Source organism: Triturus cristatus, chromosome 10, assembly GCF_964204655.1.
Source record: "Triturus cristatus chromosome 10, aTriCri1.1, whole genome shotgun sequence".
NCBI classification, from domain to species: domain Eukaryota; kingdom Metazoa; phylum Chordata; class Amphibia; order Caudata; family Salamandridae; genus Triturus; species Triturus cristatus.
This window is the reverse complement of record NC_140593.1, coordinates 1,122,686,580-1,122,713,543: the sequence shown is the minus strand read 5'-3', so window position 1 is coordinate 1,122,713,543 and position 26,964 is coordinate 1,122,686,580. Positions and strand designations below refer to the sequence as shown.

General features: G+C 45.7%; 1 protein-coding gene across 3 annotated transcripts in view; it reads right to left on the bottom strand.

Moving 5' to 3' along the window:
* The window catches only part of CIAO3 (cytosolic iron-sulfur assembly component 3), a 127,391-nt gene that overhangs the window by 97,180 nt on the left and 3,247 nt on the right, over positions 1 to 26,964 (bottom strand). The window lies entirely within an intron of this gene.

Genomic DNA, 26,964 nt, shown 5'->3' with positions numbered 1-26,964 from the left:
TATATATATATATATATATATATATATATATATATATATATATATATATATATATATATTAAAAAGAAGCGGGGAAAGGGGGCAACCCTGCCTTGTCCCTCTAAAGATTTCAAACCAATCTGACAGCTTCCCGTTTATCAGCACCCTGGCTTTAGGACTACAGTACAAACTTTGCACCGCCCTTACTATATTCTGTGGAAAACCAAAACTTAGCAAAGCCTCCCACAGGTATGGCCAGTGTACCTGGTCAAAAGCTTTAGCTGCATCCACTGCCACTATGGTCAAAGGTAATTTCCGAGCCTCCGCAATATCTATAGCTCCCAACAGCTGAAATGTCAATTCATTCAGCTGCCTCCCTGCTATAAAGCCTCTTTGATTAGGGTAAATAACCTCATGTATTTAATAAGGAAATCGATCTATATGAATCTATTTTCTGCTGATGCTTATTTGATTTCAAAATCAGGGTGACTGTAGCCTCTGACCAGGATTCAGGGACCTTCTTCCCACTCATATAGATCTCATTAAATAAGACTTGTAAGACAGGAATTACTGTGCCCATAATACAAAGAAAATCCTCCACTGGAAAACCATCCAGTCCAGCTGCCTTTCCCTTAACCATTTTCTTACACTGAGCTCTTATCTCCTCCTCCTTAATCTCTCCTTCTAAGGCTTTCTGTTGCTCTATAGTTTACCATGGAAGTAACGTCAGACCAAGCCACTCCTTTATGTCTTCTTGACTAGGTAGAATATCATCTCTATACAAGTCTTTCATAAAACTACAGGCCTCTCTACATATATCAGAATTAACGTTCAATACCTATCCAGATTCTCTACTAGTTAACTCCCGGATTGTATTCCTTGCCCTATCTGCCTTTGCCTTCAAAGCTAATAGTGATGCACAATTTTCTCCATAGGCAAAATGCTGGAGTTTACTCACCTTCCACCTATCAAGTGATTTTTTATCCATCTTTGCCCAGAACGCGACTTGTAGCCCCTCTAGCTCTTAGCTTAGGGCCTGTACTCTATTTGAATCCTCCATGGACGCCTTCTGTAGTTCCCCTTCTTTATTCTTAATCTATTTAATTCTATTCTCCCTTTCCTGCTTCTCCGCTCGACTTTTCCCTACCATAACAGATTTTAGGGCTCCCCTTAAATATGCCTTAAAAGCATCCCATACTATATTTCCTTCTGCTGAGCCCTTGTTAACACTAAAGTAGCTCTCAGATTTTTCCCTCAAATCTTCCACTACATTCTCGTCTAAAAGAATCGCCCTATTTAATGTCCACCTTCTATTCTCCTCTTTTTGAAGATACCTCAATGATAATACTACAGCAGAGTGGTCAGACACTATTGCTGGGATATGGGTTACGTCTACCACCTCCCCACATAGCTCTTGATCTAATAAGAAGTAATCTATACGGGAGTGGTGCCTATACTTCTTAATAATAAAAAAATGAACTCCCTCATCCCCTTTTTCTTAATACTCCATATATCGACTAAATTAAATTCTTTCATAATGCTTATCAGTCTAGAAAACGTTTTCGGCGGGTTGGTATACTTTACTTTTGAAGTCCTATCCAATCCTTTATTCAAAACTAAATTAAAATCTCCTCCTAATATAATAGGGGCTGTCGTCTCCAATAGACAGGACTCCAACTTTTCCAGGGAATCTGGGTCATCATTATTCGGCCCATAGTATAGCGCACACACTAGTGGTCTGCCTTGAACTAAAAGAGTTGCCACTAGCAACCTACCTGAAAAATCTGATTCATACTTGACTAATCTTATTTCATTATTACTCTTAATAATTATAGCGCCTCCCCTGGTACTTCCTCTCTGATCTCAGCATAAACTCCTGCACCCATCTAAGTTTTTCAAAACATTGCTTACACTCAATTCTTTCCAGGTGGGTCTCTTGCAGTAATATTATCTGAACCTCGCTGTCCTTTAAAGATTCAACGACCCGCGACATATGCTTCCTAGATCCTATCCCATTTACATTCCAAGTTAATAGACTAACTACTTTTATGTTATCCATACTCTATTTTATAGGATCAGATTGTCTTATATAGATCTTAAGTCCATCCCCTTGTCTTGTTAGGCCCAACTGCCCCCCCCCCCTCCCCAAAAAAAAAGATATCGGAAACTAGCTTAATGAGGACAATTTTTCTTGTATTTTTCACCCACTGCACCCCACTCCCAGTGCCCCTCTCCCCCCCAGGAAATCCCCTCTCTACCTCTTGGGCGATACAGTCCGCCCTTCGTGAGCCCCCGTTACGAAATGAGAGAGAAGAGGGAGAAAAACAAGGAAAAGAAACAGCCTATCTACATCACACAAAGATCTATTCATAACATTTTATATCTATTCTTAACATTTTATAGAACTCCAGCGGATGATAGCTCATCTATCCATTTGCAATATGAAAGCATCTACTTCCTCTGGCTCGCTAATGTTATACATTTTATTGCATCACATTATTTTCAGCATGGCTGGAAATATATATATTGTTTTTAAAAACCTTTATTCAAGGTAAAGAAATGGGTACAAAACCTTAGCACGCTGCATACATCCTTAATCAGGCCGGCGGTGTGTTTCAGCAATATGAAAAGAATGTAATGTACAGGTGGGAAAGTAGACAGCAAGCTGCCTACAACCACAGCGGGCAGGCCGCGTTTAGTGTTCCCTGTTGGATTGGACCGCGCGGTACAGTAGCGAAAGCACATGTGCAGGGGCCGTTTACTGTAAAAGTGCGTGCAGCGGGACCATGATGGGGGTCTCTAGCGGGAATTCAGATGCGATGGTTTTCACATCCTGGTGCAGTCTAATATAGTAAAATCTCTCCAGGGGGGTGGGATCAGTGTCGCCAAAGAAGTCTTCGCTTGTGCGGAATTTGCCGTCTGTGTAGAGCTGCCCCCACGTTTGTATGGACAATTAGCAAAGAAGCCGGCGTCATCCTCCTTCTTGAGTTACAGGAACATCAGCTCTCCCGGGGAGGGGTAAAAGCGGGGAGTACATTAATGCGCATTGTGTGGCAGTGGTTAAGTCATGCCAGGCACTAGTGGTGCACTGAACGGTAGTAGCAGCAAGGCGGCGCGGGACAGCAGGGGTACTGAGGTATGCGGTGCAGGGGACGGGGGCCATGTAGCCATCCTCTATTACCAGGTGGAGCATGTAACAGGTGGGTTTCATCCAATAGACGGCGAAGTGGGCTTGTGCGCAGCTAAAGTATAGTTCCATATCTGGTTTTCCAAACCCTCCATCACAGTAGGGGCGCGTGAGGGTGTCCCATCGTAATCTGGCCTGTTTCCCTCCCCAGGTAAGTCTTATGAGCTGTGTTTTTAGGGCAGAGAAGAAGTAGCGGCTAGGGACGTAGGGAATGTTTACAAAGAGATATAAAAGTTTGGGCAATATGACCATTTTAATCAGGGAGGTCCTTCTGGCCATGGACAGGGGCAGTGCAATCCATCTCGTTATTTTCTAAGTTATGGAGTCTAATGCGCCCATAATTGGCCCTCATCAGTTCCTCAAGATTGCGAGATACCGTTATGCCAAGATAAGTTGTAACAAATGTCTTCTCATAAACTACACCACCAAAGTGCCTTAAACCCATAATTCCTTTCTGTTGTACAAAAGAAAATCCTAAAAGCAGTTCTGACTGATAGGACGCAGGCAAGTGAGTTAAGGGGAAGGGGTATTCAAATCACCTGCAGCTCTCTACTTAGAACATTTCACCATTTCACTCCTCCACCCAAAATAAAAAACAAAGGAATGCGAGAGGGTATTTATTCCCTGGACACAATGCTCAAAACCATTCCCACTGCTTCACAAGCCACCCTTCAACCTTCATTTGAAGATCATTGTAAATGGCCTCACACATAAACAGCTCGCCTCTTGCCTCTGCAACCACTTATTCTCAATTGCCTGGACACCAAGACAAACGTCCACCCCTCTACCAGCTGGCATTGCACATGGCTCTGTTATGTTAAGCACATGGCTGTCCTGGCATAAGGACGTCCCAGTTTTAAATGAGGTGGAGAGGATGGATGCCTGGAAGAATGCTAGATCAACAGAAGAGTCACGGCCCTTCTAAAAGACAGAAGGTTGGCGATGTTTCTGATAGGAAGTGGCAGAGTTTGAAAGGGCGGAAGCAAGCACCTTAAATGTCTTGGGCCCACTCCGTTTCTCACTCTATGATTATTACCTCTTGCAGTACCTTCTGATTAGGGACCTCCCATACACCCTTCCCCTGATCACACACCACAAACTGCCTCACTACTATCAGACATTGGATGGCATTATGGTCAACGATACTATACTCCTTTAAAATGAAGGTCCTAAACTTTGCATCATCGAGCACTGAAGTAAGGTCCATTTCTAGTAAGGCAAGCTCTTCATTCAACAGGTAAGACACCCACAATGCTCCCATCTCAAGCAGAATGAGTTCAGCTCAACTTCCACACCCCAACAGTCCAACCAACACAGAGCGGGATTGCTTCATCTGGCAATGGAATGAGGGGTCGGGTAGGTTATACAAAACAGTGAAGGAAAGATCTCCCCAGCCCCCAAATTGTGTGAACTTTGCCTCCTCGACCAGAAATGGTGGGGTTCTCTTTAGGCCATCCATTAAAATTTAGACCTCTATTACTAGGACAGTCACACCAACATGTCTCCAATTACTGAACATGCAAGATACGCTCACATACATCGTTCAACATAGCTAAAACTAATCAAATCACTAGTATTCTGGAGACTCGACTATTGTAATAGTTTTTCAGTTAGTCTCCCCATTAATCCTTCGCAACTGTAGATAAAGTTATACATTTTGCTACAGATTACCCAAGCTTCAGCATTCTGACACCAAGACCTCTGGCTCACGGGCAAGAAAAGTGCCCTAAACAAGTCACCAAAACTGGTTTCCGAACCTTTAAATGGTCTGGCCCCAACTTACCTCTTTGATATCCCATTCTGATACACACCCAATCGAAATTTATGATGGGTAAAACTCATCCTCAACCTTGTAGTGACATCCAAGCCAGGCGCTGGTGCATCAAAACACTGTTCCTTCCATCTTCTAGACTCTTTACATTGGAACTCACAGTAAGACAATTACACAACTCTACAATTCATGTGTCTAAACTATGTTACCCATAACCTTCTCACTGAGCTATGCACCATTATCCCTGCTGTGTAAATCATTTCTGTTTGATATGCTACTGTTCCTAAATAAAAGGAATTAGCAAAGAAATTCTGCTGACACTCAATAGGTGTCACAAATGTAAAAATGTTAATTGGTGGAAGATCGGGGAAAGCAGAACACCATAAATGTTGGGTGCACTACTGGGAAGAGTGAGACATGGGAGAAGTTAAGTAATGGGAAATACTGAAGTATTCACAAAACGTGCAAAGGGAAACCATGCATTTGTCCATTCATTACCAGAATACAGAAACATGGATTTAGAAAGATCTCTGCCCTCACCCCTACCCGATTTCTCCCCTTAGCTTCTCCCAGCCTTCTCTTTCTAGATTTAACATTTATTTCTAATATCCATGCTATAGGTTGTCAAGTAAGTAATTGAAATCTAGAACAGCAACGAGAGGCACATACTGGACATTGGTAATCAGAAGACTATCTTGCCTAGTCAAATGATATAGCTAAAAAAGTTGCATTTCCTTTATGAAGCAATAAATGTGCAAATTTGTCTGAGTATAATACAAACATACCACAAGCAGCGTCAGTGAAATAAATATTCACTTACACACAAACACAAAAATACTGCAACTTTCTTTCGCACAGAATAGACGTAGCGGGCAAATGAGCAATAAAGATGCCTTTAAATCTTGTTATCTTGTCACTTTTGCTCCACTTTCAGAGACGGAGGTCAAGTGGGTTACTGTTAGGGCGAGGAGATTTTTCAAGGTACTAGACCTGTAGGACTAGTACCATTTTTCAGATTTTTCTAGCCCTGATTACGACAACGGAGTTGGGAGTCCTAAACAAGGGAATAGGTTTTGTACCAACTCTAAGAGTTGACAAGTTCCAACTCAGAGCTGAACTATCTGAGTTCTTAAGAACGATCAGACTGAAATCATTCTTCTGTGAGACAGCTGAAGAGGACACAGAGAAAATAAAGAATACAGGCCTGAGGGTAAAAAGCAACCTTTTTACTACCATCAAAAATGACCCCAGCATCAATACAAACCTTTGAAGAAGTTGTTTCTAGAGAGGTAGAAGTTATGCATATCAATATGGTTTTTGATGGCATATCAATAAAAGAAAGAGGCTGTAGATGCCCTGGGGAATATATGTGACATTGTCAAAAAACTGGCAGATGTATGATGTATGATACAGAATGCAAAAAGCTGTTATCAGACAGAACCAATTACAGAGGTCCTGGAAGTGGACTCCACACCACGTCTGACTAATGAAATCAAGTATATGGTAGAGGAAGCTATAAATATGGCCTGGATCACTGCACATGATGCGAGATTTCTCACCCCAGAGAATCCAAGGATGGCCATGTTTTATACTCTGCCTAAACCGCATAAGAATAAAATTCCACCACCAGGCCGGCTCATTGTGTCTGGGATCAATTCTATCCTTGAACCACTATCCCAGTTCTGCGATTGGTTCCTGAGGCCACTAGTTAAGACAATGCCATCACATTTGAAAGACACTAAAGAAGTGATGTCCTTTCTTAGCAACTTGAGTATTGATAACAATGTGCATCTATTGAGGACAGTGGATATAGAGACTATACATCCATACCTCAAGAGAAAACCCTCATCACTGTTGAAAACCTCAGCAGGGGTACACAGATGGATACCATTACCTCGGTGACATTCGTACTTGACTGTGCGAGAATTGCCCTTACTGAGAATTTCTTTAAATATGAAAACACCATATGCCATCAGGTGAAAGGGACTTCCATGGGCAGCACTTTCGCCCTAAGCTTAGCATGCCTGTATGTTGACCTGTTTGAAACCGACCACATCTATAACGATTCAAACCCTTACTGCACAAACATCAGATTATGGCGCAGGTATATTGATGATATCCTAATAGTTTGGAGAGGAGATTAAACTCTTGCAGCAGAATTCTGCTCTTGGATCAACACCAGGGACCTGTTTCTACAGTTCACCCACACCCTGGACAGAACTTCCTTTCCCTTTCTGGACTTCCAGATCACTACACAGGGTGATGAAATAGTGAACAAAGTACATGAAAAAACAACCGACAAAATTAAGATTTAACAGTCACCACCGGAGATCACTAAGGGCGAACCTGCACTTTGGACTGTTCTTGCGAATCAGACGCAACTGCAAAGACATGGCTACCTTAGAAGAACAAGCAGACATACTAAGAGGCTTAGAGCATGTAGATATCTATCCAGAACAATTAAGCAAAGAAACGAGCCCATAATAACAACCGGGAAGCCTTACCTGAAACTTACACAAAGGAGGTAGAATACAGGATTACCTGTGTCACTACCTTCACTCCAGCATCTAACACAGTGAAGCGGAAAATCTCTAAGAACTGGGCAATACTTAAACAAGCATTGAAATAGCCAATAGGTATAGCCTTTGGGACCTTATAAGTGTTTAGCCATGCAACAGTTGATGTTGTTGCACCAAGGATATTGTGCTGCATAACTAAATACTTATAATGACCCAAAAGCGAGACCTATTGGCTATGCCAATGTTTGTTTCTTCTGTAATGATAACTGCGATTTGCCTGTTAGTTCGATTTAACTTCACACTGGTATAAAAATAATTGTGGTCCAAATCAAAAAACATTATGCACACCAAATATATTTTATGAGTGCAAATTTTCACAATCCATTCTAAGTGGATTTACTTGCACTTACATTTCTGCCAATGTGGCAAATCGGTCTAGGTGTGTACATTTTCTCACTGTGGTGGGTTGTTGGGGTGTCTAAGGCAGGGACGCCACTAACATGTGAGAACGTGGGTGCAAACTTTTTTAAGGGATCTTCTGCTGCTGGATGCGTTTATAGTCCTAGTACTTGTCATGGGCAGGAGTACCCCACTGTCCAGGGAAGGAATCAGACTGGAATACCTCCAAAGCCACTGTGGGTGAAGCGAAAGGCATTTCTCCAAGGGGAAAAATACTGCCGAAATGCAGTATCAAGTACTGCATAAGAAGTCAAATATGCATATTTTTCAAAAAATGATGAAATGCGTGCTTCCTTTTAGAAAAGTGAAAACATTGCTGGGCCTATTCTACCTGTTCATATGAATAAAATGTGCAACCTGTGAATTTCATTTTCATATTAAGCCTTTTTTAAATATGGACAAAAATTTAAAAGCAGTTTTGTGGATCGCGGCCCTTAACATTTTCGTGGGATCAGGCATCCGCAGGAGAGTGGGTGTGTGTGAGCGGACAGGAGAGCAGAGGGAGTGAGACATGCAGATTCAGAGCTTTTCCATTAATGTTGCAACCTTTGCTTTTTCCCAGGATTATTTTGTTTCAAACGGTAATCACGCATATCTTTTATGGCTGAAGCAACACTTAAAAGTGCATTTAAATTGTTGATACGTATAGTGACGACTTTATAGTGCCATTTAATTATTTTTTTAAATACTATGAGGTTTGAACGATCACTCACCGGCAGTAAACTCGGCGGTGACTTATAGAGACCTTTTCCGGCTTGGAAGAACCTTAATAACTTTATCCTGCCTCAGGTGTTCGCAAGTTATGTATCCTGGGGAGGAGACGTCATGATAACTTTCCTCGCTGAGATAATCTATATTTCACCCGCTGTGTCCAGGCCGTGATTGTGACTGGAAAGCAGTTTATGAACGCGTGGGAGCGAAGAGGGGTGCGTCTTAACCCTCGTATTTCAAGAATAATTTCGACACCACTTTCGGGGTTGGTTATGGAGGCGGCTAGGCTCCACTCCTTATAAATTAAGCAATGCTCATTTACAGCACGCTGAGCTGCGGCGGGTGCTGTGCACATGAAGTCATTTGATGTATTCTGTTCCAGCATGGCATGCTGCAGAGCAGACCGTAGCCATGTAGGTATGAATCTCCGAGTACAATTGAGACCCATAAACTGGGGACCCTACCTTTTCAGCAGTCCATATTCCTATCAGTACAACACAAGCAATGCTCGCGGGAAGCCTCGCGCCAGCTCCTGGGGTCGAGTGGTGGCTGCGGGCGCCGTGGCGGATTCCTCAGCACTGCCGCTGGGCCCTTCAGCCTGTCTGGGAAAGCAAAAGCACGCCGCCATGCACGTGTAGGGACAAAAATGGCATTGGGCTGTCAACATGCGCGTGCATTTTTTTTTGTCCCTACGCGTGCATGTTTAGCTTTGCGGATGGCGAAACCAGCCATCTTTGTCCATTTGGACACACATGCATTCAGCTTTGGCGGAATCGATTCCAAAAGGTCCTCTCCATGGCGAGACCTAAAAAGCAGGTATTGATAGGGAGTTACCACTGTTCTCATTCAAACTAAGTACAAGCTTGAGGGAGAGACTGGTACATACATGTATTCCAAATGAGACGAATACAGAGATAAAACCCAGAACACTTTGAGATTTGCCACCTGTGACGGGACAGATCCCATGTGGTAATTGCTCTGTATGCCCATATACAAAAGAACAGAAGTTGGTGGACACTGGGACAGACCATCCCTGGGTATTAAAACACCATACTAATTGCAATACAGTGAACGTGATCTATAAGATCACGTGCCCATGTGACAAAAAGTATATTGATATGACAACACTTAAGATTAGTTTAAGAATCAATGAACATAGCAGCACCATCAGATGCAAAAAGACATCTATGTGCCTAACAAAAGACTACTTGAACCTATACCACACAGATACAGAATTACAGTGGATCATACCAGACGTTCTAAAACACAGACGAGGAATCAATATGAGTAAAGTACAATTTGAAAGAGAACAGCGATGAGTATATCGAATGAAGACACATAACAGTGGCCTGAACGACGACATACCATGGTTACAAATATAGTATACCTCCCCAAAAGCTTCCTATGTCAACTTTAGGCGTAGAATCATACACCACATGAATATATGGGATGCAGAGTAAGGAAATGAGGTAAATCCCTGGATATTCTTTCTGTCCTAGGCAAGAAAATATAATAAACTGAAAAAGTTATGCACCCCTCCCCAAAAACGTTTTCTACTTAATAATGAAAGATGATATCAAATATAAATACACGTGAATAGACAACAGCAGAAAATTAACATTAACACCAAGAACAGTTTAGGAGTGTGATGGTTGTAGGTTAATGTTAATCCCGCTCCACACAGTCGCTTGTTTTTCCAGGGGCACGCTATAGACCCAATTTTATGAAAACGATAGATGAACCTCTCCATTTATTTTCCAATTCCTCTGTCTGAAAATAGAGTATCCCCAAAACAACAGACCGCTATCATTAGTAAGGCCCGTGAATAATGATGAACATATTCTTTGATGCGGGTCAAGAGGCCCTCCACTACATATCCCATGATGCTTAGACCGTCGCCTAGCCAGGACGTCAATTGCCGGGTGCGAGGTGCTGCATCTAATAGCACGGCGTAAAAGAAAGACAGTAACGTAAGGAGGAGAACAGAGATACACTGTAGGTGATCTGGTGAGGGAGATCCTTGATGAAGTAAGCCTTATAAGATTTAATGTTTCGTCCCCCACCTCCCGCCACCCCACTGTGCATGACCGTATTATTATTTTCTGGAATCTTCACGGTAATTTGTGAAAAAACACAGGATTTTGACTATGGCACAACACAAATAAAATATATTTTGAAAGCTGGGCATGCATACACACGGGTCGATTATAGTGTGTGTAGTATTCATACAATTTTCAATGGGCAACTACATTTGGAAAATAAAGCAGTCTCGCACATTAGTTGGATTTACAAACATGCCTTGGTCACTCACAGAAGACACTTTAGTGTTAATCTGTAAATGTATTTGTCCATTGTGATGTAAAAAACAAAAAAAAACAAAGGTTGGGCTAATGACATAGGGGCCCGCTTGTTTTTCTGTGATGGTTACATTATAAGGGAGAGCAGAAGCGACGGTCCCTCGCCTTTAAGGCAAACCCTCTCCCACTCCCTTGGACCCAACAGTGTCCTATGTGATTAATACATCATTTATTGCTGCAGCACAAATTCCACACGAAGACAGAAAAATGACCAACGCCTATCTCTAACATAGGCCACCAAAATTATCTTGATACTCGTTGAATAGAAGTTTTTAACACCCCTGTGTTCAAAACCGGATGATCATCGAATATGTTAATTAACTGCAGGTGTAATTCAGAGTCAGGTTCCCATAAACACTTGAAAAGAAAAGGCCATCCATCCTTGACAGATAACTCTTCAGGATACTATTGCAAAAATAAAAATAAAAGTCTTGTAAAGTTAGAACACATGTCCCCTGTTTATTTCAAAGAAGTATCAATAATGACTGAAAAACAAGAGGGAGATAGGATGGACTGGTTCAACTCTCTGTAGTAATTTAAGTCTGGACAATTTGAAGATAAAATTGAGACAAATGTAAGCCCAACTACTTTATCTGCAGTTGCGACATTAACAATCTTCAAGTTTTAAAAACTATGCAATCTCATTAAATCTCAACAGAATACGGAGCCCCTAGTAACAAAATGTCACCATGCAATAAAGGCTTCTTTCACTGGGAGTAGTGCCTTTTAAAGAACAGTCTAATGAATTTCACAGCTATACCAAGGCCAAAAATAAAAGAACAATGGATGTTCAATGTAGGAGAGTGGCATCGACTGCATAGTTGCCCCCAACTTTTTGCTGATGTTTTTACTGTTTTATGACTCTAGCCAGGCTGTGGCCCTGCTATCCAGGACCCCAGCCTCTCTGCTTCCTCTCTTAAACGATGTGAGTACCGTAGGTACAACTCAATTGGATACTGGGGATACCCTGGCAGTCCCTTGTAGATGGTACCCTAGGTACCCAGGGCATGGGTCCCTCAGTAGGCCTACCAGGGCTGCAGCACTTATTGTACCACCCTGGGACAGCCATAAAAACTGACACCACCAGACCACTACTGTAGTCTGGGTAAGGTGGTGCTAGCACCCCTTACAGGGATATAGGTACCCTATATCCCACCCCATTACAACATATATACTCTCATAGGTCACCCCTATAGCCGGCCTTGCTAATCCTACAAGGCAGGGTGCTGAGGTATGTGTGAGGGGGACCCCTACCTGAGTAGGGCCTCTCTGCAACCTTCGTAAAATCATTGCTGGGTTGTTTGTAGTGTAGCCATACCATATACTCTTAACCGCATTATAAGTCTAGCGTGATAACTTGAGAATGGCTACACAGAACCATATTGTGTTTGGTGTCAAACATGTAGGAATCCTACCCCCAAAAACAGCCATGGGCATGAGTGCACGATTCCCCCCTGCTAGAGGGGTGATATGGGAAAAGCGGCAGAATTTAGACACCAATTTAAAAGTGCACACGTAGTACAAAATGGCTACTACCCACCACCCACACGACTCTGGCTGGCTGTTGCTGGGGAAAATCCCAGCCTCGCCAGCTGGACAATAGGGCTCCTGTGGCAGGGAGGTGCTAGCATCTCCCCAGACAGGATATGTGGATTGGAACTGGGTGGGTGCACCATATGTTGCCTTTCAGAGTTGCACGTAGGCAGCTACAGCGCCTACATTCTGCATACACCGCCTGGAACCGGTTCAGGGGCATCCTGCCCATCGCCCAGGCGGGAAACACACAAAGGGGAGAGGGTGTAGCCACCCTTTCCCGCCTCACCTCTCATTGATGGACACTACTCTGGACACTCCCCTAATCTTGGGGATAAAGGTGAATAATCTTGGACTTCACAGACTTGACCTACGACGAGCTGCTGCCGAGCTGACTGAAGAAATCTCCCTTGGGGTAAAGGAGTTACCCCCCTGCTTGGCAGGCACCTGAAACACTGCAAGTGACCCGGTTGGAACTTTGCTGCTCCTACGGACTTCGTCGACTCCCAGCAACCTTAAGGTGGGTTTCCTAAGCATCCCAGAGGCCAGTGAGTGTGCACAGCAAGTCTGAGCACCGTGGACCGCGTGGGTGCCGAGATTCCCAATACCCCAGGACACCGGCCACCTCTTGCATAGCACACGACCCTGACCAGTGGGGAAGTTGTGCTTTGGCCCATCATTGAGCCAACCACCAAGCAGCAATTGTGCCAAAGATCAGCGCCCTAGCCACCTCTGGTGGCCCGTGGGCTCCCTTTTACGCACTCCATTTTGCTGCCTTCCGCGGTCCCTTGTCTCTCGACTTGTGGGCCCTAGCGGAGGACAATCTTGACATTTAAGAGTTCCCCTGGTTGCTCCAGGCCTGCTCTACAGTCTCTCCAAAGGAGACCTCACAGACCTCGTGGGTCTGCACCAGTAGCGGATTTGTTCATCTTGCGTGTGTTGCGGTTGCCAAGGCTTAGTGGATCCAATCCGGACACTAACACCGCAGTGACCCTCATCCGACGTGGGACAGTCGCCCTCCCGAAGCTGGCCTTCCTTGAAGCCTCCTGGAGCCCGTGGCTGCAGATCCAAGCTACACCTCTTTCCACTTGAAGCACCCGACATTGAAGGCCTCTTTCCTTTGAGCCCCCTGGTCACTGTGCCGTGACCCAGACTCTGTACCCTCTGCTTTCAGGTCCTTCTCTACAAGATCTACAACTTCAATCTTCAAGGCATCATCGACGCTTTTGGCTAGCAGCGGTTTTGTACATTTTCCCATTGAAAATCAGCCCGCGACCCGACATCGAAAACGACCTATGCACCTGGCTTCCCTGGGGCAGGTAACAGTGGTACCCCGGTACTCTCGTGGTAGTGGTCTCCTCAAAGGCTTAACTCTAAGCCCTTAACTTTGAACTCCTGCTAGAAGTGTCTTTAATCTGTTTAAATCAAACCGCGACATTCTCCATAGGCTACAATAGGGATCCCGATAGCAGGTATTTCCACTGCACGCGCCTCCCGTGTGTGGCGTGCAGCAGTGTTTCGTGTAGCAGTGTGTGGCGTGTAGCAGTGTGTGGCGTGCAGCAGTGTGCGGCGTGCAGCAGTGTGCGGCGTGCAGCAGTGTGAGGCGTGCAGCAGTGTGTGGCGTGCAGCAGTGTGTGGCGTGCGGCATGCAGCAGTGTGCGGCGTGCAGCAGTGTGCGACGTGCAGCAGTGTTTCGTGTAGCATTGTGCGGCATGCAGCAGTGTGTGGCGTGCAGCAGTGTGTGGCGTGCAGCAGTGTGTGGCGTGCAGCAGTGTGCGGCGTGCAGCAGTGTGCGGCGTGCAGCAGTGTGCGGTGTGCAGCAGTGTGCGGCGTGCAGCAGTGTTTCGTGTAGCAGTGTGTGGCGTGCAGCAGTGTGTGGCGTGCAGCAGTGTGTGGCGTGCAGCAGTGTGCGGCGTGCAGCAGTGTGTAATGCAGCAGTGTGTTATGCAGCAGTGTGTAATGCAGCAGTGTGTGGCGTGCGGTAGTGTGCGGCGTGCAGCAGTGTGTGGCGTGCAGCAGTGTGTGGCGTGGTTTGTAAACAATAAGAAAAGCGGACATCAAAGGAAGGGTGGGAGGGAACGAGCATATGGGGTGTGAGTTATAACAAAAGTTAATTGTTGTAAGAGGGGATGCAGGAAGTGAGGCAGAGCGCGCACTGGTGAAAGCAGTCTGCTGCTTTCAAGTCCGATGCCAGATGCCAGCTTCGCGCTTGAATGCCTCACATGCACTGGCCATAAACCACATTCCTAAGGTCTTGTGCCCCTTACTAAATCTCTCTGAATGCTTGAGGCGGCGCAGGAAGCAGCTGGTGGCAAATGGAATGCGTGTGGTTGTGCGCGTAACCGCCCCCCGATCCGCCTGGGAAGCCTTTGGGAGCATTTTCTGAAGCCCCTACATAATTCTCGCTGAGCGATCGCTTACGCGAAAGCCAGGCGAGACCTAAAAACTATATGCTTGTTTTATTTTAGAACCAACAATAGGTATTAAAATATACTTTCTCAGAATGAGATGCTTTAGGTAAATACTTTTGCAATATGCAATTGGCTTTTGTAGATATTTACAAGTTGTTGCAATAGGCAACACAATTTAAACACAATAATGCATTGAGTTCAATGGAAGTTTCAGGTTAATTGCAATAGATTACTCTCAGGATTACTTTTGTAATTCCAGGACTGGATCCTAGATTCAGTCCTGGGACAGTTCTTAGAAACAAGTGATAAAAGTCGACTTGGTTACTACTATGATTTTTAGACAATATTTTTCTATTTTAAAAGTTGACACTTGGAAGAAATTTCATAGAAAACAGTCAATGATTCCCTATGGAAGAAAATTCAAGTTGCAGGTATAGTATGTTCTCGTTACTTTTGTAATTCAGTACTGGGTGCCTAGACTCAGTACTGGGACCTCTATCTAAAACAGGTAAGTAATTACGTTTTCACAATTTGTACGATTTTTAAAGAATATTTGAAGTTTGCAAAAATCAACACTTAGAAGAAATTTCACAGAAAAACCGTCAATGATTTCCTATGTAAGAAAATTGGGTTACTGGTAAGTACGGTTGTGAATATTTTTCAGGGTCAGTGCTGGGCACAAAAGATCCAGCACTGGGATCTCACCTAATAGCAGGTGAGTATTTTCGTTTCTCGGCTGATTTTTGGTGAATATTTTAAGTTTTGAAAACTCCACTCACAGAAGAAATTTCAGGAGAAACCAGTCAATGTTACCCTATGGAGAAAATTGAGTTATCGGCTTTCAGGTAAGTACTCGACTGGCAAAGTTAAGGTTCTGGGCACAGACTCAGGGGTGTCCCAGGGTCAGGTAGGTACAGTTGTTACACCCTCAGCGGCACAGGGGCAGCCGGGTGCAGAGTGAGTTAGGCCCAATGTTATCCTAAGGGAGGCAGGGGGGTCTTGGTTAGTGGCTGCTGACTAGCAGGCCACGCGGCTGTGGGAGTTGGGCTCCTGGTCACTTGCTCAGGGCAAATGGGGAAGTAGATAGGTGCAAAGGTTACACTACCAGGGCCCCTCGGGTGGCTGGGTACAGGGTGCTTTTGATCCTTCGGGCGCTCAATTGATTTCAATGGGAAAGCTCCGGTTTGGAAAAAGGCTGCAAGCTCGGGACGGAGATTTTTCAGGTGCCATCACCATTTCAAGAGGTAAGTTGGGTAGTTGGAGGATAGGCAGGTACCCAGGAATTGGACACAGGGGGCCGCAGGGCGCCGGGTGCAGGTGTCGGGAAATCTTACCCTCTGTTGATCGCGGTTGGGGGGGTACCTGGTTCTGAGGCTGCAGGCGTCGTCAGGAGCGTTGAGGGAAGTCCTTGGGTGCCGGACTCGGGGTCAGTCGCCGGGGGGTCGTCCTCGTGGTCTGTGTTCACTCCGGCACAGGCCAGGCTTGGCGGGTGCAGAGTGTGCAGGGTTCGTCTTTCCGGGCTGATGCCAGGGATTAGAAGCTGATTCTGAGTAGAGCCTCTACTCATGGGAGTCCCAGGTGCTTATAGCCAAAAGGTAGCCAGGTCCTCCAGGGTTTTTGAGGTTGCTGGCCAAAAGAGTTGCCGGGTTGTAGCAGCAGCAGGTTCGAGGGTCGACAGGCCGGTAGGGCTGGGGCCAAAGCAGTTGGTGTCTTCCTCTTCTTAGCAGCTGCAGGGCAGGTCTTCTTTTTTCTTGTTCTTCTTTGTATTTCGGAATCTGGAATCTGGGGGAAGGAAGGTTCAGGGTGCCCCTAAATATTAGAGGTAGGTAAAGGGCAGGGACCAATGGGTCCCTATCCTGGGGTGGGTACACCCCCTATTCTGCCACTCTCCTGTGGGGGGGGGGGGGGCAGTAGCCTAGTCCTGATTGGGTAGGGCCGCCCATCTTCAAGATGGCGAGTGCCCGGAGATGTGCTTCACCTCGCCTCCCCCACCTGAGGGGTGGGGTTGGCAGGCTGGCACATCCCCTGTCCTTATTTGGGGTTTCCGGCCAGGCTTCCCGCCGGAGTGGGGGTTGCAAGTGGCCTGGGGAAGCTCACAGAGGCGGCATGCCTTTGAAGCTTCCCCCTGTCCATCCTGTGGGAGGTGACCTAGCACCTCGCCCAGGATGTGCATTGTTGCAGGCCCAGGAGAGCAGGGGCCAGGGGTCCAGGGGTCCAGCAACATGTCTGCTGTGTGGCAGCCTAGGCAGCTTCTCAGACCAGACGTGGATTGTAGGTTAGGTTTCAGGTGGTGCTTGGTATATTAAATCCCACACTGGCATCAGTGTGGGTTTAATGTGCTGAGACGTTTGATACCAAACTTCTCAGTCTTCAGTGTTGCCATTATGGTGCTGTGGAGCTCTCAGCACCATGTACTCTTAAATGGCAGCACTGCACTTACAGGGCCCAGGAATGGACCTGGGTACTGTAGGGGCACAGGGCTCATGCTCTTGTGCCCACACCACTGGGATAGGGCACCCAGCTAGAGGGGTGGCTGATGTATGCCAGGGCACTGTAGGTGGTGGGCATGGCACACAGGGATGTGTGACATGTCGACTCTTTGTTTTGTCTTGTGCCCAGACACTCAGCCTGCAAGGGCAGTGTGTGTGTGTGTTAGGGTACAGGGCCCTAAGGGTGGCACAATGAGTGCTACAGCCCTTAGAGACCTTCCCTGGTCACATGGAGGAGAAACTATTGCCCCACTTTGAAACTGGAATACTCTAACATCCTGAGCCAGTACAAAAAAGACATCTTGGAGGCTAAAACATCTTATTTCTCCTCCAAGATTTTAGCAGCAGAGAACCAGTCTAAGGGGATTTTTACCATCGTTCACAACCTGGCGTTCTCAGACCGAATTACTCTAAAACCAGTCCCGTCTGAAGATCTTTGCCTCTCTCTCAATGATTATTTCATTCACAAAATTTTAACCATCAAGGCCAACATTCCTCCTCCTTCCCCATCTTTTGATGCTCCTCGATGTCCTCCCCCCAAGGGCGCACTGACCACCTTTCCTCCTATCACTAAGGAAAGTCTTATCTCTTTGATCCCTTTGATCAAATCTGGCTCCCCGCACGATCCCTGTCCTGCCCATATCCTCCGTCACATCTTTGTCTCTTGCCCAGACCCTCCCCTTCACCTCCTAAATAGCTCCCTCTCTCAAGGCATAGTCCCCAGCTCCCTGAAATCCGCGGTAATTGTGCCCATTTTGAAAAAACCGGGGGCAGACCCTTCTGTCCCAGCCAATTTCCGCCCCATCTCCCTTTTGCCATTTTTGGCTAAAGTGCTCGAGCGCCACGTAACTCGCGCCCTGAGTTCCTTTGTGGAGAAGCACGGAGCCCTTGCCCCCCGCCAAGCTGGCTTCCGCCCCGCACACTCTACGGAGTCCGTTGTTATGTCGGTTCTAGACACCCTCAGGGAGGGCATGGATACTAATCAGCACCAGGCCCTTGTGCTCCTCGATCTCTCAGCCGCCTTTGATACAGTGGATTATAACATTCTACTCTCCCGTATCGGGGCGGCGGGGATCGGGGGGACTGCCCTGGTCTGGTTATCCTACTTCCTGAGCAACCGCACCCAGGCTGTCCGCCTGGGGGAATTCACAGCGGACATCCGGAAAATTCAGTGCGGGGTCCCCCAAGGTTCCTCTCTCTCTCCCCTTCTGTTTAATTTGTATATTGCCCCTTTAATTTTTTCTCTTCAACAGATGGAGGTCACCGTATTCAATTATGCGGATGACCTCCAGCTGGTCTTTAATCTCTCTTCTCCCTCTGCTGTTCTTAATTTCCAAACTGTCATGCTTCATATCAGGGACTGGATGAACCACAACCACCTGAAACTCAACCCTGATAAAACCGAGTTGGTGCTGACGGGCGGTTCATCCAGCCCCTGGTCCCCTCTCTTCTGGCCCCCCGCCCTTGGTCCCTCTCCTGCTCCCTCTTCCTCAGTTAAAACATTAGGCATAAAACTTAATTCTCAACTCACCCTTCACTCCCAGGTCAGCTCTGTGGTATCCTCTTCTTTCCTTTCACTGCGCACTATACGCAGGGTGTCCCGCTTCTTCACTTTCTCTGCCCTCAAACTCATTATCTTGGCCATGGTGATGTCCCGCCTGGATTATGGGAACGCCCTGTATGCCGGTATCCCCGCATACAGTTTGCGTCGCCTACAACAGATACAAAACCAGGCGGCTCGCCTGGTCTTCAATCTCCCTAAATTTCACCATTCCACTCCACTTCTGAATTCACTACATTGGCTCCCCGTGCGAGCTAGAATTCAATTCAAGCTCGCATCCATTACCTTTTTGGCCCGATCGGGCTTGGCGCCAGCCTTCATTTCTTCTGAAATTGCCTCATATATCCCCACCAGGGCTTTACGTTCCTCCTCCCAGTTCCTCCTCACCATCCCACGCTTCCGGAGAAAGAAGTGGGGAGGATCTAAATTTGCTATCCTTGCCCCTACCCTCTGGAATTCCCTTCCCCTTGAACTTCGTTCCATCACCCTCTATTCACAGTTCCGTAAACGCCTTAAAACCCACTTATTCACAAAGTCCCTTGAATAAACGCTCCCCCTTCCCTCCCTGCTTTTAACCTCAGTTTCCCGTCAGCCATAGCGCCAAGAAACCGCTGGTATACGTGCGCTTTAAAAATACTTTCAAACTCAAACTCAAGGGCCTGGGTACCTAGGGTACCATTTACCAAGGGCTGACATGTGGCCAGGGTTTGCCAATTTGGGTTGGAGGCTTTTGTTTAGGGAAGGAACATAGGCCCTGGGCACCTGATTGACTAAATGTGCCCTGGACTCCTGCCAAAGTACATTCAGCAATTCAGTAAAAAGTGGGGGCATACCATGCAAGAAATATGGCACTTTCTCACAAAATGTGATTAGTTTCTGTGCAGTAAAGGGCTGCCAAGTACTCCTCCTAAAGCACTGCCATTTGGTAGAAGGTGGGGGTGAAAGGTAGGACTACAGTCTCTGTTGTTCAGAGTGTGAATTGCGCTTTAGGTGAGGCCAGCCTTTTGCCTCTTTCCTAATCATTGTTCAGTGTGGCTGTTAATAGCAAGGTGCAGATAGCTCACATCTTTCGTTGCCTCTCCGACTGGTGCTCTAAACTGCAGACGACACCGCTGTGAAAAGCACCACTCTACACAAGGACAGAGTCTGGAACACAGCCTGGAAAAGACATATGAAAGAAGAACCAAGCAAAGCCAGTAACGGAGTGTGTAATTAGAGACTCCACATCCCGTCTGCTTTGACAGCATAAAAGTGGGAGCTGGTGGACGACTTGTTGTTCCAGTTTCAAGTTCCCTACGGCCAAGGAAGGGAGTGCTCCACAGAGTACTCAAAGGACTGCTGTACAACCAGAGCTAGTGGCTGCCAACAGCCATCTTCTTAAGGGTGAAAGGACGTCACATGGAGTCTGACTTGAAGGAAGTGATGTCTCCTTGTCCCGAAGCACCTGGAAGTTGGCCTCCCTGCTGAGAGAGGGAAGGAATGCGATAACCATGCAAGAGGTGCAGGCATTCAGGGAGCATGAAAGCAGTTGACCCAGGAGCTTGTGGTCTGTCTGCCCAGAGAGAATCTGAAGAGCATTCTGCATGCTCCAAGTATTGCAATGCAGTCTTCTGTCTGAGGGAACTGGACTGTGCTACTGTTCTGAAGCTGTGGCAAAGAAAACTGTGCCGCTTCATTCCTGAAGTTGTGCCTCAGTGACCTGCAACGTCGAACTGTCCTTAAATTGTGCCAGAGTGCAATGAGATATTGTGAACCTGCCACCAAGTCCTGAAACTGTGCCTGAAGTGAAGGAGGGATTACTGATCCCTCCTTTTTTGGGAAACAAAAAAATTGTTTGAAAAGTTTGACGGGTGGTCGTCATGGCTGACGGTACGGTTAGTCAAACTCTTCCTACATTGACAGGAACCACCATCACAGCAGTTTGTTAATGTAGAGAGATGTCAGTGTGGCCGGTAAACATCTGAAAATTTGGCAGCGGCAGTCCCTCGGGATGGCAGAGGTAATGTCGTAAACCATCCCAGCAGAGTAACTTCTTTGGGTCGAATTCTCAATTTGTGCTAGAGTCCTTGTTCTCAGCTTTGGCTACATTTCTCCTTAGTAAGGGGATCAAAATGTATTCTCAAAAGCATAGGTTCGTCAGCGAAGACTTAATGTGCCTTTGTAACAAGAGACCTAGTAAAGATATTTCGAAAGATTTGGCTTTTTCCACCCTTCTTTCTACGAGATGATGTTTAATTTGATAAGCTAAACACATTAGTTATGGCAAAAAGTCAGGTCTACAGATCCCAGCCAACCCATCCTGTATTAATTTTCTAAGACCAATAAAGGAGTAATGGAAGCAAGGTATTTAAAGGCCAACCAACCTATAAGGCCACTGGTTTAAAACAAATCACATAAGAGAGCTGTTAGAAATTGGGTTTCTGGGCATCTCAGGGCCATTTTCCAATAGGTGAAAGCAACTCTTACCAGCAATTTAGCCTCTAATGGGGTGTGCGACCCAGGGCAGGGTAATTTGCCCGGTGTGAGCATGCGAGGTGTGAATGTCATCTCCTGCAGATCGTGGCCAGCTAACCAATAGGAAAGACGCTGCAGCTGATCTGCAAGGCGGTAAGATCAAAGTCTGGCACTCCCATCCCCCCTCCCCCCCCCCCATTATCAGAAACGCGTGGGATTTATCCGCATTGTCGGCCGGCCCGGAGATAAACTCAAAGAGTGTGAAAATTTGGGCCACTGTCTGTAAATTCTCCTGCAGATCTTTGGAGTATAATATTAAGTCATCTGCACAGAGAGATAGAGAATGAATTGTGGGCCCGACAGGGATCCCCGAGGCATGAGCATCTTGTTGAAAACTTTATGCCAGGGCTTCTAGTTCAAGCACAAATAACATTGGTGAGAGCGGCCAGCACAGTTTAGTGCCTCAGAGCAAGAAGGTAAGCATCTGATATGTGGACTCCTATGTGAGCCCTCTCCGTGAGAGAAGTGCATAGTAATGTAACCCATCGTAAATAGTTTGGGGGGGATGCCAAAGCGCCGGCTTCGGTTGAGTTTGTGTGTGTTTTTTTGTGGTTGTGTCAGAGGGTGACTGCAAGAATGAAATAGTTGATGGTTGAATTGATGTAAAAGTCCAAACAAGAGTGAAAGAGTGCATGTATAGTGACTTATTGAGCACCTAAGCCCATCAATGACACAAAGCCACTTTCATAATAAGCCAGACCTATTGGCATGGCTAATGCTTATTGTCAGATGTCACTGACATTTAGGGTTGTGAACATAGTTACTGAATAGAAAAACCCAGTTCATTTTTCAGACTGACAAATAAATATTAAAACAATCGCCACAATAACTTTTTCTTGTGTATGCTAGTATTCAGTAGGTTCACTGTCCCACCCCTAGAATTATATTTAACATTGCACTGGACCAGCACAACTTTACTGATTCCCTCATGTGCCCAAGCACTTTGCATTTGATCTTTCAGGTCGAGTTTTTCTTTTTACAATATTTAGGTTGAATTTATAACAGACTGCAGTAGTTAGGCACCCAAGTGAATTATTTAATGGATGAAAATAGCAGGCAAGCCTCTTCCTCAAAGCCTCATGCTTATTCGCACTATACTTCAGCCTTCTTCTACCTCAAATTCTTGTGTTAAACACACAACTGGAGTAACCTTATTTTTTTTTTACTGGTTATTCTGGTGACCCCTAATGTTTTCATAATGTTGATTGTTATCACAAGAGAATCAGATTCAACATTGGAAAGAGTTGCGTTTCGGGGGTGGGGAGGGTGGTGGAACACAATGGACAAACAGCATGTGGGAGAGAAGAACTGGAACCAATAGGTAATGTGGTGAAAGCTCACCACTCAGAGGGGCATTGAGCCTATGTGCAAGAGAGATAATATCAAGAGAGGATGAGGAGATAACCTGCTGCTACCCAGATGATAGAGCATGTGGGTGGGGAGAGGGACTTCTAGCCAGTAGGAACTGAAAATCCATCTAAAAAGGCAAAGTAAGATGGCGGCCGCGCGCTCGGCTGAGTGAGCTGGTTGTCGGCGTTCTCCTGGCTTAACTCGCCCCCTCCCCGTCTCCTGTCTGGTCTCAGGCGACGAAGAGCAGATGTGATTTAGGTGCATAGCGGCATGATTTGGAGGTTCAGTTTTTACCGTTTGGAGCTCCCTCTGTCCTCGAGATTAACCTGTGCTGGTGCTTTGTGCTGGCGGTACACAACCGCGCTTACCCGTTTGCTTGCTACGATGCCTCCTAAGAATGCCGCCCAGGGCACTAAGACCCGGGGACCTCCCGGGGGCGCGGGTACGGCTGCTGGAAGCCCCGCGAAGGCCAACAGGCTCAAAGTTGGTGATGGCGGAGAACGCCGACAAGCGGACGGTCTTTCCCCAGCCTCAGTGGGAAAGGGTGGCGCTCCCATCCGTAGCTGCCTCACTGGTCAAAATTTAAGCCGGCAATGGGAAGAATGGGGCAGATGTCTTGGATCCTCCGGTAGAAGGAAACAATGTTGCGGTAGGCGTGCCTGCGCCACCCCTGGAAACGCTATCACAGTTTCAAGCCTACCGTTGGAAGTAAGGGAGACAGGCAATGATGCTTCTTTAAACACTGGAACTGTTCGGGAATAACCCGTAACTATGGCAAATAAAGTTTCGGGTCCAGCCGGCTTATTGGTCTGGGACTACTCTTTCTCTCCAAAACGGAGTAATAATGAAGGTGGGCATGGAGAAATCTCAACGGAAGGTTCTGGATTAAATACAGAACTGCAAGATGAAATTACTCTCTCCACCATCTATCAGAGTATATTGGCCCATCGAGAGGAGACTAGGGCAGAAGGGTCAAAGACTCAAGGGGCAGTTCGAAAATTGCTGAAATCAGTGCGCAGAGTGTCAAAGACCTGCTCAGAGTTTGCAACCAGATTTGGAGAGGCTGAAGCTAGAATCTTGACATTGGAGGACGAGCTAGCACAGCAAAAGTCCTTCACCGAATCCCTGAAGGCTCAGAAAGATGATACAGTCTGGAAGATGGCTGAGCTAGAAAATCGCTCTAGAAGAAACAACCTACGGATTTTGGGGGTTACCGAAGGTGTGGAGGGTAATGACAATTGGCAGTATGTGGTGGAACTCTTCTCGGAAGCATTTCCCGAACTGCCACAATGAGATTGGAAAGGTGAACTGCAAAGAGCTCATCGGTTTCCTTTTAATCAACGGAAAAAAATGGGGGGGGGGGTTGATCTACTGTAAGACCTAGAGCCATTTTGATCTGTCTCAATAATTTCGTAGCTTGAGAAGCAATATATGATCTGACTAGACCGGACAGGAAGAGAACGGGAAAGGGATGCAAATTTTTTGTTCGACCTGATTTTTGCCAGGCAACAGTCGAGAGAAGGTGGCATCTTCGACAACTGATTCCTTTATTTCAGGCGAAGGGGGCACAGATTATTTTTTACTACATCCTGCCAAATTGAAAATTATATTTAAGGGTCAGACACAATTTTCTTCTTCGGAAATTCTAGCTAAAGAATTTCTAAATTCAATTTGAGGTGGATAACTGGACATAATTTAACATAATATATTTACTGATATATATATATGGTGCCTAATAGCCACTGCAGTTTTGGTTTAATGCTATAATCAAGATGCTTTTTTTGTGTGTTTATTCCCATCGGATTCCTCTTTCTTTTTCCGCACCTTTTTTTCTGCCCTTGGAGGTGGGGGGGGGGGGGGGGGTGCTGGGGGGCCGACTAACCGCTTCCCTTCACAGAGGACTTAGGTCCTTATTCTTCATTTGGGAGGAAGGGGGGTGGGTGGATGGACATGGGGTGGGGGAGTGAAGGGGGTAAGAGGGTGGCACTGGTGTTTTTTGATATTTATGGTTATGGCATTTGTTTCTATGTAAGAAGGAACGAATTTTGGGATATTATCGATTCTGGATTGGGCTGGCAAGACTTGAGTTGGTGTATCTCAGGTGCAGAGATGATGGGTAGAATTCGCATTTGTTCATCGAATATACGTGGCCTGAGTGACAGGAAAAAGAGAGGTCTGACAGCTAAAATCCTCAAGTTTATGCAGATTGATTTGTTATGCTTGCGAGAGACTCATATATCCTGGAATAAGCGTGGCTGGTTGAGGGATTTAGGTCTTGATATGCTAGCTTGTACCAAACAAGATACAACGACTAAAGGGGTGGCTGGTCTGGCACAACGAAGTATTGGAGTTTGTAAACGTGTAAAGGAAGATACTTTAGGGTGCTGGGTCATTGTATAAATTATGATTAATGACTCTTATTTCAATTTGCTCTATTAACGGCTCTAATTTAGATGATCCGGATGTAATGAACCATCTGAGTGTTGAATTAGCATTATGGCCTCACCCTCTATTCTCTGTGGAGATCTTAATATCCATTTAGATACCGAATTTGATATAATTAGTAATTTCTCATATCAGAGAAGAAAAGTAAAAGTCTTTTAAGCTATTCAAGGCTTAATTAGGGAACATGGGCTGGTGCATGTTTGGCATAGGCATAAACAAGATGATCCAGGGTTTACCTTTCATTCAGCCCCACATAATAAATTAGTTTGTTTGGATTCTTTTTTCGTTTCTACCCAAACTGCCGAGATGGCCAAGATTGAGATTTCACCTAGGGTTATTTCAGATCCTAACCCGGTAATATTAGACCTACTGTTGAGCACTAAGATTAAAAGACAGAATCCTTGGACTTTTGAAAGAAAATTGCTGTTGAACCAGGCATATTGTGCTCATACGGCAAGCTGGATTGAAGAGTTTTTCAAGAATAACAGAAATACAGCCTCCGACTCTATGGTCAGGGATGCCTTTAAGGCCAGGGTACATGGAGAGACTTAGTTTTTCTGTATCTAATCAGAGAAGAATGCTGGTGGATGTCAGGGGCTGGATTGAACAATTGATACTAGCGGAAATTGAACTTATGCGGAAAATTGCAAGGAGTTTAAACACAGAGGAATCTCAAAAGGCTATTGCGATTTTATAGGCAAAAATTAATCAGCATTTTGGAGAGGAGCTAGCTGCTAAATATGCGCATTATAGGGTTGAAATATATGAATTAGGAGAAAATACAGGAAGCGTTTTAGCAAAGCGATTACAACAAAGGGAAGTCGCTAATCGAATCCACAGGATTAAAGACCACACTGACCAGATACAGGACTCCCCGGTAGAAATCCTGAATGTGTTTAATAAGTATTACAACCAATTGTACACACAGGGAAAGTTCGTAGGAGGAGATTTGATGCAGGAATTTTTTTTAGATCTTGAGACAACCAAGAATGAGATTCTTGCAGCACCAATTATATGGGAAGAAGTGGAGGGGGCTATAATGTCTTTAGCTACTGGAAAGGCGGCTGGCCCGAATGGCATCCCGCTGGAATTTTTTAGGACATTTCGGCAGGTACTCCGACAAGATTTTATGATGTTATTTCAATCTGCCCAAAGGGGTCCTATCCCTGACTCCTGGCGAAAAACTACTATAATCATATTTTTTTTTTTTAAAAGATAAGCCTGAGTTGAACCCTTCTTCGTATAGACCTATCTCACTCATTAATTTCGATATTAAGATCTTCTCTAAGATTTTGGCTTGTCGGTTAGGGAAAGTCATTACTCCCTTGGTATCAGTCCATCAACATGGATTTATCCCGGGAAGGGATACAACTTATCATGTGAGACGTATAATTGCTCTTCTTGATTGGGCTCAAGCGAAAGAGTCTCCGTTAGGGGTGATCCTGTTGGACGCTGAGAAAGCGTTAGACAGGGTCTCCTGGCTGTTTCTGTGGTATGTCCTGTAATGGAAGGCGTTCTGTATGGAATTCATCCAAGCAGTTTAGGCCCTATATGTACGTCCAGAAGCGGTTATTCGTATCTCTAGACAGGAGTCAAGATCGTTTAGTATTAGTAGAAGCACTAGGCAGGGGTGCCCATGCTCCTCCTTGCTGTTCGCATCATATATTGATCCATTTCC